The sequence below is a fragment of the Equus przewalskii genome, chromosome 6 (genome assembly GCF_037783145.1).
Source record: "Equus przewalskii isolate Varuska chromosome 6, EquPr2, whole genome shotgun sequence".
Classification (NCBI taxonomy): domain Eukaryota; kingdom Metazoa; phylum Chordata; class Mammalia; order Perissodactyla; family Equidae; genus Equus; species Equus przewalskii.
The window spans coordinates 19870240-19887230 of record NC_091836.1 but is presented as its reverse complement, the minus strand read 5'-3'; positions in this window follow the sequence as shown (position 1 = coordinate 19887230).

Below are 16991 nucleotides of genomic sequence, written 5' to 3'. Positions count from 1 at the left end.
TTACGGAAGACGAAAGAAGTGGGGATCAAAAGGCTCAGAGAAATAGGCAGACTTGAGTAGATATACTCATAAGGCCAGAAAACCTACCAAACGGCTATGTTCCATGGGAAGATCTGAAGGATACTCATTTGCCAAAGCAATAACAAATAAGCATGAGATGAGCAGCAGCATCACTGCAGAACTTATTGGTGGCAGCCCTCTGTAGGCCTGACCTGACTATAGAAGATGCTATTGCAGAACAAAGCTCCCTGATAACAATAGTGATCCTGAAATAGTAGAGCCAGGTGGTTGAACTTAACTATTGCAAGCAAAGTGGATGCAATTATGATAATAAGCAGCAAGGTGAGGGGAGCTGCCAGGGAAGCCTAACCAAAAGACAGCTAAGGCAATGGTTAACACAATTATTCTCAAACTCGAGCCTGTAGCAGAATCACCTAGAGGGTTTTTAAATTACAACTTGCTGGACCTCACCCTCCAAATTTCTGATTCAGTAGGTCTGAGTTGGGACCTGATAAAATGCATTACAAATAAGTTCTCTGGTGATACTGATGCTGCTGGTCTGAAATCACAAGTTGAAATCCGTAGGTTAATAGAACATGTCACGCCTAGGGGCAAGATAGACGGACAGCCAACAAGGGTGTTGTTAAATTTTTTAAATCAAAAGAAATCATGAATGGATAATCAGGAGGCTAAAAGCCTGATTATCTATCCTTCATTTCTTTTTTAGAATGAAGCTTATGGGGCCAGATAATAAACAGAATCCTGCCCAGGTGTGACTCAGAGTGCATCCATTCCATCCATGGACCCATCTGGTCATTTTCTCCACATTGGTTCCTTGGCCTATGAAGCAAGAACTATCAAACTGGGGAAGGCCAAATGGAAACTTCTGAAATTTCCCCGGGTAAGAAAATAAAATTGCTTCCCAGGAATGGAAGAGAAGACTGACAACCCAGAAGACCTAAAAGATATAGAAATGGTGGTCCACATGTATCCCCATTCAATTCACTAGTCTAGGTCCTACAAAAACTAGACAGATCCTGCAGAATGAAAATGGGCTAGTGCAAAATTAACAAAGTAGTAGACACAATTGCAGGTGCTGTGCCAGATGTGGCTAAAATTGAATAACATGTGGTCTTAGGTATTAGGTATAAGGCCACTAATCCGAGGTATACATTTTTTTAACCCTATCTCGAAAGAGGGCTAGAAGCAATTCACATTCATGTGAGACAAATATCAGTATAAAGTTACAGTCTTGCCCCCAGGCATGTTAACCATCCTGCTCTCTCTGTCTTAATATACTCCAAAGGGACGTAGACCGTCTTGACATTCTGCAGAATATCACAGTGGTCAGATGATCGATGAAATCATGTTAATTGGACAGGACAAGCAAGAACAGTGGCAAGTACATTGGAGGCCTTGGTAAGGTGCATGCACTCTAAAGGTGGAAGACAAATCTTATAAAGATTCAAAGACCTGACAGATCAGTGAAATGTTTAGAGGACTAATGCTAGGAGCATAAGATATCCTGTCAAAGTAAAGGACAAATTATTGCATCTTGTCACTCCAACTGTGAAAAAAGAAACACAAAACTTCTTTCTTTGAATTCTGGAGGTAGCATATTCCCCACGTGGCAATACTACTCTGGCCATTTACTGAGTGACCCATAAGGCTGCCAGCTTTAGTGGAGCCCAGACCAATGACATTCTCTGCAGCAGGTCCAGGCTGTGGTGTAAACAGCCTTACCACTTGGGCCTTATGACTCATATAACCCAGCAGACCCTATGGTAATCTGGTGGAAGAGGACACTGTGTAGAGTTTATGGAAAGCACCAATAGGAGAATCACAAGTAGATCCTAGGGTTCTGGAGCAAAGCCATGCCATCCATAACACAAAAGTATACACCCTTCGACAAACAGCTCCCAATATGCTATAGGACCCTAGTAGGGTTGGAGAATTTGACTATGAAATATCAAGTGACAATGAGGCCAGAAAAGTCCATCATTCTGTCAGATGGACAGAGCCCACCTACTGGGAGAGCCCAACTCATAAGATTGAGCATCAATCCATCTTAAGGCGGAAGTGGTACATATGGAATTGAGTACAAGCAGGACCAAAGAACATAAACAAGCTAGGGAGGGACAATCTTTGGGCAGTGTACTGGTCATCCACTTTGTAGGGAAAGAGAAGTTGGCCAAAGAAAGAACATAAACTCACAGGCACTGACAATTGACTGATTGATCAATTGACTGATTGATCATGGCCCTGGAGAAGAAAAATTAGGAGATTATGTACACGTCTGGGGAAGAGGCATGTGGACAGATATATGAGAGAGAGCACAAAGTGTGAAGATCTTTGTGTCATGTGTTAACGCCCACCAGAGAGGATCCACCTACATAAGAGGCACTGAACACCCAAGTAGATAGAATGACCTGGCCGTTTGATGTCAGCCCACCTTTGCCACTGAACAAGCAAGTGCTGGCACAATTGGTTTATATAAAGAAAGACTATAGAGGTCACTCATGGGCTCAGTTGCATGGGTTCCCAATCACCAATGTTGATTCAATTACTGCTGCTGCCAAATGTCCCACCTGCCAGCAATAGAAACCAATGCTGAGTCCCTGATACAGCACTATCTCTTGAAGAGATCAACTTACTACTTAGCAGGTTTATTACAGTGGATTCCCTCAACAATGGAAGGTGCAGCAATTCATCTCGACTGGAATTGCCACATATTCTATGTAGGGTTTACCTTTCCTCCCCATAAGGCCTTAGCCTTACAGAGATGACACCCTGAGAGGATGAAGTGCCATTCTCCAGGCCAGCAAACACTCTATTTAGGGCCCAAGATGACCAACTGGAGCTTTTCTTGGTACTCTTCTGCCCATTTTTGATGGGAAATGGACAGTGCTGCAGTCATACCCTGAGGAGAGCATGGCAGCCAGGGGCATAGACCTCTTAGGTATTAGGGACTGATTCAGCCCACCAGTAAGTCAGTTAGACCTACAGAAGGGCTAGGGGTGAGAGTAAAGGGAATCTAGAATGAGTAATAGAGCGATTCAAGGTGTGACTTTCATATCTGCTCTAGTAGTAAGGGCTGTATTATATCCTACTAAACTTCCTCTTGCAAGTTTCCAGGAAAAGAGACCAACCAGAATCATAGAGATTTTTCCAGAACTTCCTACATGAATCAAGAGGATTTGAGCATTCCAAGAGGTGAATTCTAGTGGATTCTGTGGTGGACTGCTCAGAGTCCTCTTCAGGACCAAGTCACACATGCTCCCAATAGCCTAGAATATTTGCTACTGACAGCTCACAGCATGTCTCTCTCCAGGCCTTGCCCTCTGCTGAGAAGAGTTACCTGGCTCAAAGTCATGCCTGCTTCCCTCAGGGGCAGCTCACATCTAAGGACCGGTCTATGTGGGATTACAAAGGCCTAGACCGCTTGCCTCAATTGTGGGTATCTCTGAAGGCCCAGCGCTTCAGCGCTCCTAGTGGAATTGGTTGAGGCCTCTGTTACAACTATATTGCAATTTTACACTCCATCTGACCAAACCTACTTCCTTTACTCCCTCACAGATGTTACTATGCACTTTCCAACAAACTTCCTGCTCACAAATCTCAGCATCTCAGAGTCTATTTCCTTGGGATGGGAACGTGCAACAGTGATGCTATTTTTTTTTTTTTTTTGAGGAAGATTAGCCCTGAGCTAACATCTGCCACCAATCATCCTCTTTTTTGCTGAGGAAGAGTGGCCCTGAGCTAACATCCATGCCCATCTTCCTCTACTTTATATGTGGGATGTCTGCCACAGCATGACTTGACAAGTGCTGCGTATGTCCACACCCGGGATCGGGGCCTGCCAACCCCAGGCCACCAAAGCAGAACGTGCGAACTTAACCGCTGTGCCACCAGACCGGCACCAACCATTATGCTGTTTTAAGTTGTTTGTAGGATGGCTGGAACATGAAGAGAAGGGAGGTATGAAGACCAGCTAGAAATTGTAAGAATCCATGCAACAGATGTTAAAGGCCTGAACTAGAAAGAGGTGTGTGTGTTGAGAGTGAAAGAAGACACATATTTGAGAGGCATTTCAAAAGGGGAAGAAGCAATATTCCATGATGATTCAATATGACGATGGAGGGAGAGATAGGAGTCAAGTTTTGACCTTTGGTGATTGACAGAAAGGTAGCACTACTGAGAGAAAAGAAGAGGAACCAGTGCAATGAGGAGAGGAAGAGTTCCACTCAGCCTGTTGTTGCATTGAGTGTACACTCAAAGGAAATGTAATTACCTTAATATATTTAATAGAAAACATTTAAATTTCGTGAGTAGAGTCAGTTCCTCAGTAATCCTTGTGAATAGATTTTTCTTACACAAGGTCTGTAAGTCATTAAGGGTGAGCTTCATTAGACTACAATTGGAAAGATAATATAATGTTAAAAGTTTTTCTTCTCTTCCTTGCTCCCACCTCCAGATTTCAGGTCTATTAGCAAGAATGTTCTGAGAGATGATCAATCCTTATAATACTTTTTTTTCTTTCAAAAAGTAAAATGGACTGAAACATACGTGCACAATCTACCAGGCAGAGAGACTTATAAAACAAATAAGAAAACCTTTAACACACCAGACCATAGCTTTAATGTAGAGATACATTAAAAATATCTCTGAAGTCAAAGTAGAATGATTTTATTTTGCAGAAAAGGGAATAGACTTTTCAATAGTATAGAGCTGTCAGAGGCATACAAACCATATCAGTCTATAGGAAAAAGACTCTATAAGACAGGCTATCCTGTTATGAATTACTATCCACAACCATCCATCCATTGCAGTTTGGGGAAACACTGTTTTTGAAATTTAATTATGCTGAAAACCTTCTCTCATATGCTTTTTTACGTCATTAAGCTATTCATCTGCAATAGATTTCCCTCCTCAGGAAATGCAGCCACGGTAGCTACAAAAGTTATTTCAATCAATTTGCACAATGTGCTGCAGAGGAGGATATAAAGTGCATGGGTGTGTTTCTTCTCCGCTATAAGCTATTTCTAACCAATGCAGTTAAAGACCTTCTCTTTGACTACCTCTCAATCGTAGGTCAGTCCTTCACATACTTCTCAGAGGTTTGGTAAACCAATGCTTGTTTGCACACGGTTTTTCTTTTTCCTTTCTTTCTTTCTTTCTTCCCTCCTTCCTTCCTTCTCTCCTTTCTCTCTATTTCTCTCTCTCTCTCTCCCTCTCTCTCTCTCTCCCCCAACCCCCGTTTCTCTCCTTCTTTCCTAAACATAGATCTGGATGCTTGAAGGTCAGCAAATTGACTATGACAGTTCATGGAATGTGACTGTATTGGGGTGGGGGTGGGGGTACTTGTTTCCAATTCTGTGTCTGTGTAAACAAGACACAAGATAAACGTGTAAAGCATCAGCCAATAAAATACTTAATTCAGAATCTCCCCAGTTTCTCTCCTTGTATTTCCTAGTATTTGGGAAAAGAGTTGATATTTCGTGAAGCTAGGTCCTGCTGCTGCTCTTGTCAAGATAACCTAAAAATGCAGTATCAGCTGTAATTTTATCCTGTCCGCTCTTGATATGCCCCTACAGAGCACCAGTGTTCCTATAGCAACACAGTCTGTGAGACACTGGAGCTGTCTATACTTGGTGTTTTCTTTCTAGAAAGCATTATTTTCTCACCTTGTCATTGGATTCATTGTAGATGGTGCCTAATGCTTCTTCCTAACCAAAAGACTTAAAAGAAGATGTATCACTCCTCGTTAATGCAGCCATCATATGTTCCTCAGAAAACGACTGTGTATTTCTCTCCCTTTCCTGCCACACACAGTATGCAAACAAAAGACTCTCTGATCGCCTGACCTGATGGGGAGCCCTTAAGCAATGCCACATGCTTTACCACATTTCTGCAAAATTTAATTTGCTAAAATCCCCATTAAACATTCATGTATATTTTATTTCCTTTCATTCCTTGTTGATTACCAAAGCATTTCTGTGTGTCAACATAAGCATTTTCTTTTCTCATCACCTTCCTCTTCCTGCTCCGTTACTTGAGTTATGGTGTCATTCAGTAATTTCACATCGAAGTATTTTATCACTGGAACTATGCAGACAGCTGTCAGTGCCTTAATGACTAGCTCACATAGGAAAGAAAAGTCTTCTCAAGTTTAATTTACAGGGCAGTGGATTCCTATTGTTTCACTGTTATTTGCATACTCCCTGGTTTTGTAAGGTCTTTTAGCGTGTTTCGGGAAAGAGGAATGGAAAGATAATTTCTACCTCACCCCCAACCCCTCTTCTAAGGAATATAACCAGGCCTATCACAAGGCTGAGAGTCAAGAAACTTCAGAATCAACTTGAAGCTTCTACCCTACAGCTAAGGTTCAGGGAAATTCATGTCTACCTTAAACTGAAGATAACAATAAATACCACTTGTGTACGGCTTTACATTATTCAACATGCTTTTACCTACATTTCATATATGCCAAGCCAACAAACCCTTGAGGTAGGTATTAACCATACCTGAATTGAAGTTCAGAGCTGTTAAGTAATTTACCTGTGTTTACACATCTGGGAAGTGGAGCTAGGAAGCAAACATAGATCTCTGACTCCAAATAGAGTTTCTCTGCTTAATTCCACGCTTTGTGCTAATGGTTCTTAAAGGAAAGTACGAGCAGCAAATTCATACATTTAGGTGAGTTTTCTTGTTTTTTTTTTTTCCAATGGAGATGTAATTGACATATGGCATTACATTCGTTTCAGGTGTACATCATAATTATTCGACATATGTATATATTGCAAAATGATCACCACAATAAGTCAAGTTAACATGCAGCACCACATATAGTTACAATTTTTTTCTTATGATGAGAACTTTCAAGATCTACTCTCTTAGCAACTTTCAAATATACAATACAGTATTGTTAACTATAGTGACCATGCTGTACGTTACATTCCCATGACTTATTTATTTTATAACTGGAAGTTGGTACCTTTTGACCACCTTCACATATCTTACATGTTTTTTTAATTTCTATTTTTAAGGATAAATAAGTTTCCAGTTTAAATAAAATACTAGGTAGTCAAGCTCTTGGATATCAGTATTGTACATGAAAATGCCAGGAATGTACAGTGACTGCACAAGTAATGTAAATATGCTTGTGGAAATTAAAAAACACTTTAAAGCCTAGCCACTGTTCTTCCCTAGAATAAACACTGCAGGTCTTCTTGGTTGTTATAGAATAAAACAGTTTTTAGGATTCATACCTTAAATAAACTATAAAATCTCCCTCCAAATGGCCATTTCATAAAATAGTTTTGTTAGCCCAACCTAGGTATGAAAGGAATGAAGGGAACAGATTCAAGGTTAATTGCTATTTAGTGTTCCTTACCCAGAGACACATCCATCTGCAAAGCTATATCCTAGACCAGCTGCCTCCCTGAATCAACCAGTCAGCATTTACTATTCTGGGAAATCAGATCAATTTTAACATTAACCTAAATATGGTATGATTAGCAAGAAAAAAAACTCTGCTAGTATTATCAAACAAAATTAACACATTCTTAAACCAATTATAAATTACTATTTAGCTCATTTGTGTTTTAGGATTATCTACATTTTGGATCCATTACTGGATAATCTAAAATTTACTATTTTGCTTGAATAATTTTTTTTAAAATTTTAAAATTTCAGAGAAGCATCTATGATTTTGTTTTTAAATCTGTGACTCTATGATTCTTACAGGGCATATCATTCCCTCCAAGAAACTAAAGGCTCAGTTCGAAGCATGATGGGAGTTTCTTTCCACGGCCCATTACCTCAGAATGTGAGTTCATAACACAATAGGATAAAATCAGAGCATACATTACTAACTGATTCGTTAGTCTCTTACACAAAAATAATATGTATATTCGTTGATTTACTCATCCCTGAAGCAATTTGACTGTCTATTTGAGTTATATACTTCTGTATACATATCAAACACTCTTATTTTTACATAACCCATCCCAAAGCAATTGCTCCTCCAAGGTTTTCTATTTGCTAATTCACAAAAACAAGCCCCTGCCTATTGCTCTATAGAATCATGTTGTAAAACATCTCCAAATCTTCTAGCCATCTTACAGTAACCGGAAACCTTTCATTCTAAAGGTACGTATATATGTATATATATGAGGAGATATATATATCCTCAAAACAAAACAAAAAAACACACAAAGGACAAGTAAAAAAGTATCTGAAGTATCTGAGGGGCCGGCCTGGTGGCATTGTGGTTAAGTTCAAGCTTTCCACTTAATCAGCCCAGGGTTCGTGGGTTTGGATCCCAGGCGCTGACCTACACACCACTTGTCAAACCATGCTGTGGCGGCGTCCCACACACAAATAGAGGAAGATTGGCACAGATGTTAGCTCAGGGACATTCTTTCTCAGCAAAAATAAATAAGTAAATAAGTATCTGAACAGGAAGAGAAACCAGAGCTTATTAGGTTTGCTTTGTTTCATTTTGTTTTCTTCAGGAAAAATTGTTTCTAGGCTAAGGAACTAAGTAGAACAATAGTGTTTAGTTACTCTGGGAATCTCACTGCTCTCTGCCCTTCTCTAGTTTCTTTGGTTTTTGAAGTACATCTAGATCCTAAGCTCTGTAACCACAAAAGTCAGTTCTGGTCTTGAACGCAAATTGCCTAGGGCATGTTTGCTAGATCATGAAATTGGGTTGTTAAGTGAAAGTCTTAGGAATCAAGATTTCTCTGTATAGCATGTCTTCCAAGAAAAGGTGAAGAGGGGCAGAGAATGGATAGAAATCAAATCAAGTTAATTGTTGGACCTACACACACATGTACGGCATTAAAGGTTAGTATACTGGAAAGCCCATGATTGGTGGAATCATATAAGCCTGAATTGAATCTCAGCCTTGTCATGTGTTTGGAGAAATTATTTCACCTTTTAATACTTTAGTTTTCTTATGTGAGGGGAAAAAAATCATCCATAAAATTATTATGAGGATCAAATGAGAGAATGAATAGAAAGGGCTTTGAAGCCCTACTATCTGGGTTAGATTCCTGGCTCACACAATCCTGGCAAGTGATTTAACATTGCAGGACCTCAGAGTCTTCATTTTTAAAAACAGGAATAACAATAGGGCCTCTCGCCTAGATTTATTGTAGAGACTAAATGAGATAATGTATAAAGGACTTAGTCCAGGATCGAGCACATAGTAGGCATTCATGAAATGGTCACTCTCTTTTTCCCTTCCCTTTAGTTCCCAAATGTGATTTTCTTTCTTGCAATTATTCTTATTAAACATTCTAAAAACTTAACTTCTACCAAACTCTACACTTTTAAAATTTAGGAATCTAAGACAAAATTCATCTTAAATTTCATTCTGAAAAGTAGAACTTAGTAATGAGCCTATTTGCAAATGCTTCTGTCTATTAAACATAAACATTTTTAAAAAAAATCTTTTGCTAATGCTTTTTAGAAACAAAAAAGATATTAATTACAAGAACAAAATGAAAACAAAATATTCCTGTACCCAGAATTATTTACTGTTAACTTCTTGGCAAATTAGCTTCTAATTTTTCTTTCTTCATTTTAAAGGAAAATTTGCTCTATTGTTTTTCTAAAGCTAATCCATGCTATATATATACTTTATATATTTTATATAATATTATAATATATATAATATATATATTATAAAGGATCGAGCAATCCATAAAAGTGAAAGTGTTAAAATCACTTTAAGCTCCACTACCCATAAATTACTATTGTTAATATTAGAGGAAGCTAATTGAAGATATTTCCTATACAACCATAGATAGATGGATGAATGCATGTGTGTGTTTATGGACGGAGAGAAAACTAATTAAATTTTATTTCTCTTGAATTTTATAAAAGAAAATAAATAAATAAATTGAAGAAATTCTTGTATTCAAATAAAATATTTCTTCACAGGAGATATTATTTCCTAAAAGAGCCCTTTAAGGTTTTATGTAGGGAGTGAGGGACACAAAAAGAGACTATAAAATATTAATAAGATAGGTCATTTTGAAAAACCCTACAATTATCAATTTTAATAAATATTTATTGATGCCATTCTTTAGAAGATAAGAATAGTCTTCTTACCTATTCTCTCCCTCTGATCTCTCAAAAAATTTTTAGTTACTTTTTATCTTTACATTGACAATATTTAAGCACATTCATATCTTGTCCAGTTACCATATCTCATAATTAATTCATATGGGTTTTATACTTAAACTGATCCAATGCTTACCCACCAGTCTTTTACTATTATTTCTATATTCCTGAATACCTTATTTTGATTCATTTCTTAAAAGGGTAGATTTATTTGTCAAAATATTCTTTCAATAATGCAATATTCCCCAAATTGTATTGTGTTTGAGAATGTCTGTTTGCTGCCTTTATAGCAGAATGACATTTTGGCCGGATATAATTCTTGAGTCACTTTTCCTCTCAGAACTTTGCAGACCTTAGTCTGTTTTCTTCTGGCTGTGGAGAATTCTGAAGCCAGCTTCAACCCGTTCCACCTTGTAGGCAATTTGCTTTTTGTTTTCAAGACTTCATCTTTTTAGAGCAGTTTTAGGTTTACAATAAAACTGAGAGGAAAGGATAGGGATTTTCCATACACCCTCTGCCCCACAGATGCACAGCTTCCCCCATTAGCCACATCACTCACCAGAATGGTACATTTTTTACCAAGGATGATCCTATGTTGACACTTTATAATAATGCAAAGTCCACAGTTTACCTAACGGTTCACTCTTGGTGTTATACATTCAATGGGTTTGAACAAATATGTAATGACATGTATCCATTATTATGGTATCATACAGAGTATTTTCACTGCTTTAAAAATCCTCTGTGCTCTGCCTATTCATCTCCTCTCCCCCTCACCACTGGCAACTACCGATCTTTTTATGGTCTCCACAGTTTTCTTTTCCAGAATGTTATATAGTTGGAATCATACAGTATGATGATTTCTCAAATTGATTTCTTTCACTTAGTAATATGCATTTAAGTTCCTCCATGTCTTTTTTGGTTTGATAGCTCGTTCATTTTTAGCGCTGAATAATATTCCATTGTCTGGATATACCACAGTTTATTTGTCCATTCAGCTACTGAAGTACATCTTGGTTGCTTCCAAATTTTGGCAAATATGAATAAAGCTGTAAACAACAGTCTGCTGGCTTTTGTGTGTTTGTAAGTTTTCAACTCCTCTGGGTAAATAGCAAGGAGCACAATTACTGATTCATATGGTAAGAGTAGGTCTAGTTTTGTAAGAAAATGCCAAACTGTCTTCCAAAGTAGCTGTACTATTTTGCATTCCCACCAGCAATGAATGAGAGTTCTTATTGTTCCACATCCTCACCAGCATTTGGTGTTGTCACTGTTCTGGACTTTGGCCTTTCTAATGGGTGTGTAGTGGTATTTCATCATTGTTGTTTTAATTTGCATTTCCCTGATGACATATGATGCGGAGCATCTTTTCTTATGTTTTAATTGCCATCTGTGTATCTTCTTTGGTGAGGCGTCTGTTACTGTCTTTGGACCATTTTTTAATCAAGTTGTTTGTTTTCTTATTGTTGAGTTTTAAGAGTTCTTTATATATTTTGGATAACAGTCCTTTTTCAGATGTGTTTTTTGCAAATATTTTCTCCCAATCTGTGGCTTGTCTTCTAATTCTCTTGATTTTATCTTTTGAAGAGCAGGTGTTTTTAATTTATCAATTATTTCCTTTACAGATCATGTCTTTGGTGTTGTATCTAAAAAGGCACATCACCATAACCAAGGTCATCTAGGTTTTCTCCTGTGTTATCTTCTAGGACTTTTATAGTTCTGCATTTTACATTTTGGTCTATGATCCATTTTGAGCTAATTTTTGTGAGGGGTGTAAGATCTATGTCTAGATTAATGTTTTTGCACATGGATGTTCAGTTGGTCCAGCACCATTTGTTGAAGAGGCTATTTTTGCTCTATTGTATTGCCTTTGCCCCCTTGTCAGAGACCAGTTGACTATCCTTTGGGAGTCTATTTCTGAGCTCTCTATTCTGTTTCATTTATCTATTTGTCTACTCTTTCACCAATAAGAAACTGTCTTGATTACTGTATCTTTATGGTGAGCCTTGAAGTTGGATAGCATCAGTCCTCCAACTTTGTTCTTCTCCTTCAATATTTTGTTGGCTGTTATGGGTCTTTTACCTCTCCATATAAAGTTTAGAATCAGTTTATCAATATCCATGAAATAACTTGCTGCGATCTTGATTGGTATTGCATTGAATCCATAGATCAAGTTGGAGACAACTGACAATATTGTCTTCCTATCCATGAACATGGAATATCCCTCCATTTATTTAATTCTTCTTTAATATCATTCATCAAAGTTTTACAGTTTTACTCATATGGATCCTGAATATATTTTTTTAGGTTTATACCTAAGTATGTTTTTTTGGGGAATGCTAATGTAAATGTTACTATGTTTTTAATTTCAAATTCCACTTGATCATAGTTGGTATAAAGGAAAGTAATTGACATTTCTATATAAACCTTGTATCCTGCAACCTTGCCATAATTGCTTATTAGGTCCAGGAGTTATTTTATTGATTCTTTTGATGTTCTACTTAGATGATCATGTTATCTGCAAAAAAGGACAGTTTTGTGTCTTCCTTCCCAATCTATATACCTTTTATTTCCTTTTCTTGCCTTGTTGCATTAGCAAGAACTTCCAGTATGATGTTGAAAAGGAGTGATAAGAGGGGACATCCTTCCCTTGTACCTGATCTTAGTCAGAAAGCTTTGAGTTTCTCACCATTAAGTAGGCCTTTAGCTGTAGATTTTTTATAGCTAGTCTTTTTCAAGTCAAGAAAGTTCCCTTCTATTCCTAGTTTGCTAGGATGTGTCTTATGGTCCATAATGTGGTCTATCTTGGTGAATGTTCCATGTGAGCTTAAGAAAAATGTGTCTTCTGCTGTTGTTGGATGAAGCAGTCCATAGATGTCAGTTATATCAAGTTGATTGATGGTGTTGGTGAAGTCAACTATGTCCTTACGATTTTTCTGCCTGCTGGATCTGTCCTTTTCTGAAAGAGGAGTTTTGAAGTCTCTAACTATAATAGTGGATTCAGCTATTTCTCCTTGCCTTTCAGTTTTTGCCACATTTAGTTTGACACTCTGTTGTTAGACACATGCACCTTAAGAATTGTTACGTCTTCTTGGAGAAATGACTCTTTTATCATTAAGTAATGCCCTTCTTTATGTCTGACAACTTTCCTTACTTTGAAGTCTCCTCTCTCTGAAATTAATATAGATACTCACTTATTTTGATTAGTGTTAGCATGATATATTTTTCTCCATCCCTTTCCTTTTAATCTATATGTATCTTCATATTTAAAGTGGGTTGCTTGCAAACAGCATATAGCTAGGTTGTGTTTTGTAAGGCACTCTGACAATCTCTGTTTTTCAATTGGTGCATTTAGACCACTGACAGTCAAAGTGATTATTGATATAATTGGATTAGTATCTACCATAATCATTACTGTTTTCTGTTTGTTGCCTTTGTTCTTAGTTCCTATTTTTGTCCTCCACTCCTTTTTTGCCTTTTGTAGTTTTAATTAAGCATTTTTTTATCATTGCTTTTTCTCTTCTTTCTTAACGTATCAGTTATACTTTTTCTTTAAACTTTTTTTAGTGGTTGCCTAGAATTTGAAATATACATTTACAACTAACCCAAATCCACATTCAAATAACACTATACCACTTCACAGGTGAATAGCTTATAATAACAAAATAATCCTAATTCCTTTCTCCTGTCCCTCGTATCACTTCTATCATTCATTTCACTTACGTAGAAGCATATACAAGCATATATAAATATATATGTCATATACATAAGCATACATAACCAAATAAATTATTGCTATTATCACCTTTCACAAAGTGTTATTGCTTAGATTATTTAAGAATAGAAAAAACAGCTTTTATTTTATCTTCACTTATTTCTTCTTTGATGCTTTTCCTTTTTTTATATAGATCTGAGCTTCTGATCTACATTATTTTCCTTCTCTCTAAAGATCTTTTGTTTCTTGCAAGGCATGTCTACTGGCAACAAATTCCTTCAACTTTTGTTTGTCTAATAAAGTTTTTATTTCTCTTTCACTTTTGAATGATAATTTTGCAGGGTAAATAATTCTAGTTTGGTGGGTTTTTTTCTCTTTGCTTTTCAGTTTTCAAGGATTCTACTGATATATCCTTTAGCTCAGAAATTCATTACTCAGCCATGTCCAATTTACTAATGAGCCCATCAAAGACGTTCTTCATTTCTGTTACAGTGTTTTTTATCTCTAGCATTTCTTTTTGATTCTCTCTTAGGATTTCCATCTCTCTGCTTACACTGCCTATTTGTTCTTGCATGCTGTCTACTTCACCCATTAGAGTAGAGCTCTTAGTATTTTCATCATAGCTGTTTTAAATTCCCAGTCTGGCAATTTCAACATCCTTGACATATCTGGATCTGATGCTTGCTCTGTCTCTTCAAATTGTGTTTTATGCCTTATAACTTTATCTTGACAGCTGGGCATGGTGTACTGGGTAAAAGGAACTGCTGTTAAATAGGCCTTTAGTAATGTGATGGGGGTTTGGGGGAAGCATTCTATAGTCCTATGATTAGGTCTCAGTGTTTTAGTGAGCCTATGGTTCCAAACTATGAACTTCGCGAGTGTTTCTTGGTTTTTTTCTTCCCCACTAGGTGGGACAGGATGGCTAGAGTGGGCTAGAATTGGGTATTTCCTTCCCCGGGGTCAGTTAGGCTCTGATAATATCCGGGCAAGTTAGACTCTGGTTAACTAGTTTCCCCTGAGAGCAGGCCTTCTTAAGACAAACAGAATGCTCCAGTATATTTCAAAATGTTTCCTTTTCCCCTCTCAATGCTGTAGGCCCTCAGGGATTTCTCCCCGATATTTAGTATGGGAACCTGGCTGAGCTCCTAGAAGTAAATCTCACAATATGGGATTCCCCTATGTCTAGGGCCCCTTGGAGTTTTTAACTTTCAGAGTTGTCTGCACTGAGCATCCAGCAATTCATCAATTACAGTTCAGATTTTCCTACTCTGGCGCTAGTTCCTGGCTAGTTGCTGATCTTGAGTCTCTACTCCGGTAAACTGTGGCTCCTTGTATTTGCTTGTCTGTCTCTCCAATCTTGGGGGCAGCAGTTTGCCCTGTATCCTCCCCTCTTATGGATCCATGAAGAGTGATTGATTTTCAGTCTGTTCAGCTTTTTACTTGTTGTTAAGACCTAGTGGTGACTTCTAAGCTCTTTACAAGTGGAAGAAGAAATTTGATAATTTGCTATATATGCCTGAATAAGTGAAGAAATCTTTCTTCAACCTTTCTTTCATTCAGTAAATATTTACTGGGCACCTACAACTTGCCAGACAGGGTTCTAGGCACTGGCAATATAGCTGTGAACAAAACAAACTCCTGCCTTCATGGAACTTGCATTATAGTGGAATCAAAGTTTAACAGTTTAATAAGACTATATTTTGGTATTAAGTATTTGGTTTTAAATTTACAAGAACACAGGATGCTCTTTTGATCTTAAAATTAAGTTGTGTCTAATTTATTTATTTGTTCTATTATGACTTTGGTTTGGGTCCTCATTTTATTTTCTCAAGCATGCAACTTCTCGTTTCGTTTCGTCTATCATTTCACCTTTGAGCTCTTGTTCATTGACTACTGGTTCTTATTAAGTTGTTCTATAGAATGCAGCATTTATGAATTATTTTCTGTTCCCTCAGTTTATATTTTCATTTAGGTTGGACTCTATCCTTTTCATGGAATACATGATTTCCTGTTGTGCTATAGTATTTTTGCATTGTTGCCATGTCATTTTGTTTCACCTTGCTCATCCTCTGCTATCTCTTCTGAGATTATATTGTATATTCTATACTAGGATTTTCTGCTTCCGGTTGTGGTGGACAGTGGTACACCATTCCAGTGGGGGAAGCCCTTCAAGCTTTTGGATCATTTCTTGAATTGTAGCTCTGGAATCCTCCTTTCCATGAGAGAAGCAGTTTCATTGTTCATGTTCATTATCTCCTCTTTCTCTCCAGCAGTAGTTCCTGCTAATCATTGATCATAAGAAAAGTAGAAAAAATAAGGATACTTACTTATTTTGTTTCTAGATTTAGCAATATTGTGGAGAATTATATTTGGCCAATTCAGAAGTTTGCCCTCCAGGATTTGGAGTGAGGTAAGGAAAATAGCCCTACTACTCTTCTTTGCTACTCTCCATAATCTTTTTCACTCCTCAATAACCAGGTTTTGAAGTGTTTTACTTAGGTCAATGTTTTTTAAACTTGGATACAGCTATGGAGCTTTAAAAAATCCTGACATACAGTCTACACCCCAGACCAGTGAAATTAGAATCTCTGCAGAAGAAACCCAAATATTACTTTAAAAAGCTCCCAAGATGGTTTCAATGCTTGAGACCCAAGCTTGAGAACCACAGGCTTAAGTTATGCTCCTTTCCTTCTTTGGTGGCAGTAGGTGATTTTTTAAAAACTCCTTTGGCTCATTTTGTGATATGCTTCAGGAGAGAAATTCTATGGTAAAATTTTAATCTGCCATCTTCCTAATCACTTCTTAACAGGAAATTGAAAAGTTCTCAATAACTATGTGCTAACTGCTTATGTGTCTTTTTCACATATATGACATAGTCCTCTGAAATCCACTTCTGCCTTTCCCTCACACAATACTTAACTATTTATCATGGGGTAAAAAACACTTCCCATTTCATTCGTGTGTCACAGAACAATCTTCATTTTGAATAAAAATAATAGTACAAATGCTACAGTTATATCCAATATTAGGGAAATCACAAATTCACTTATTCAACAGACATTTGTGGGATCAGAAGTTATGATTCTTCTCTTCAACACCTCAAGTGTGTGTGTGTGTGTGTGTTTGTGTGTCTGCACACAAA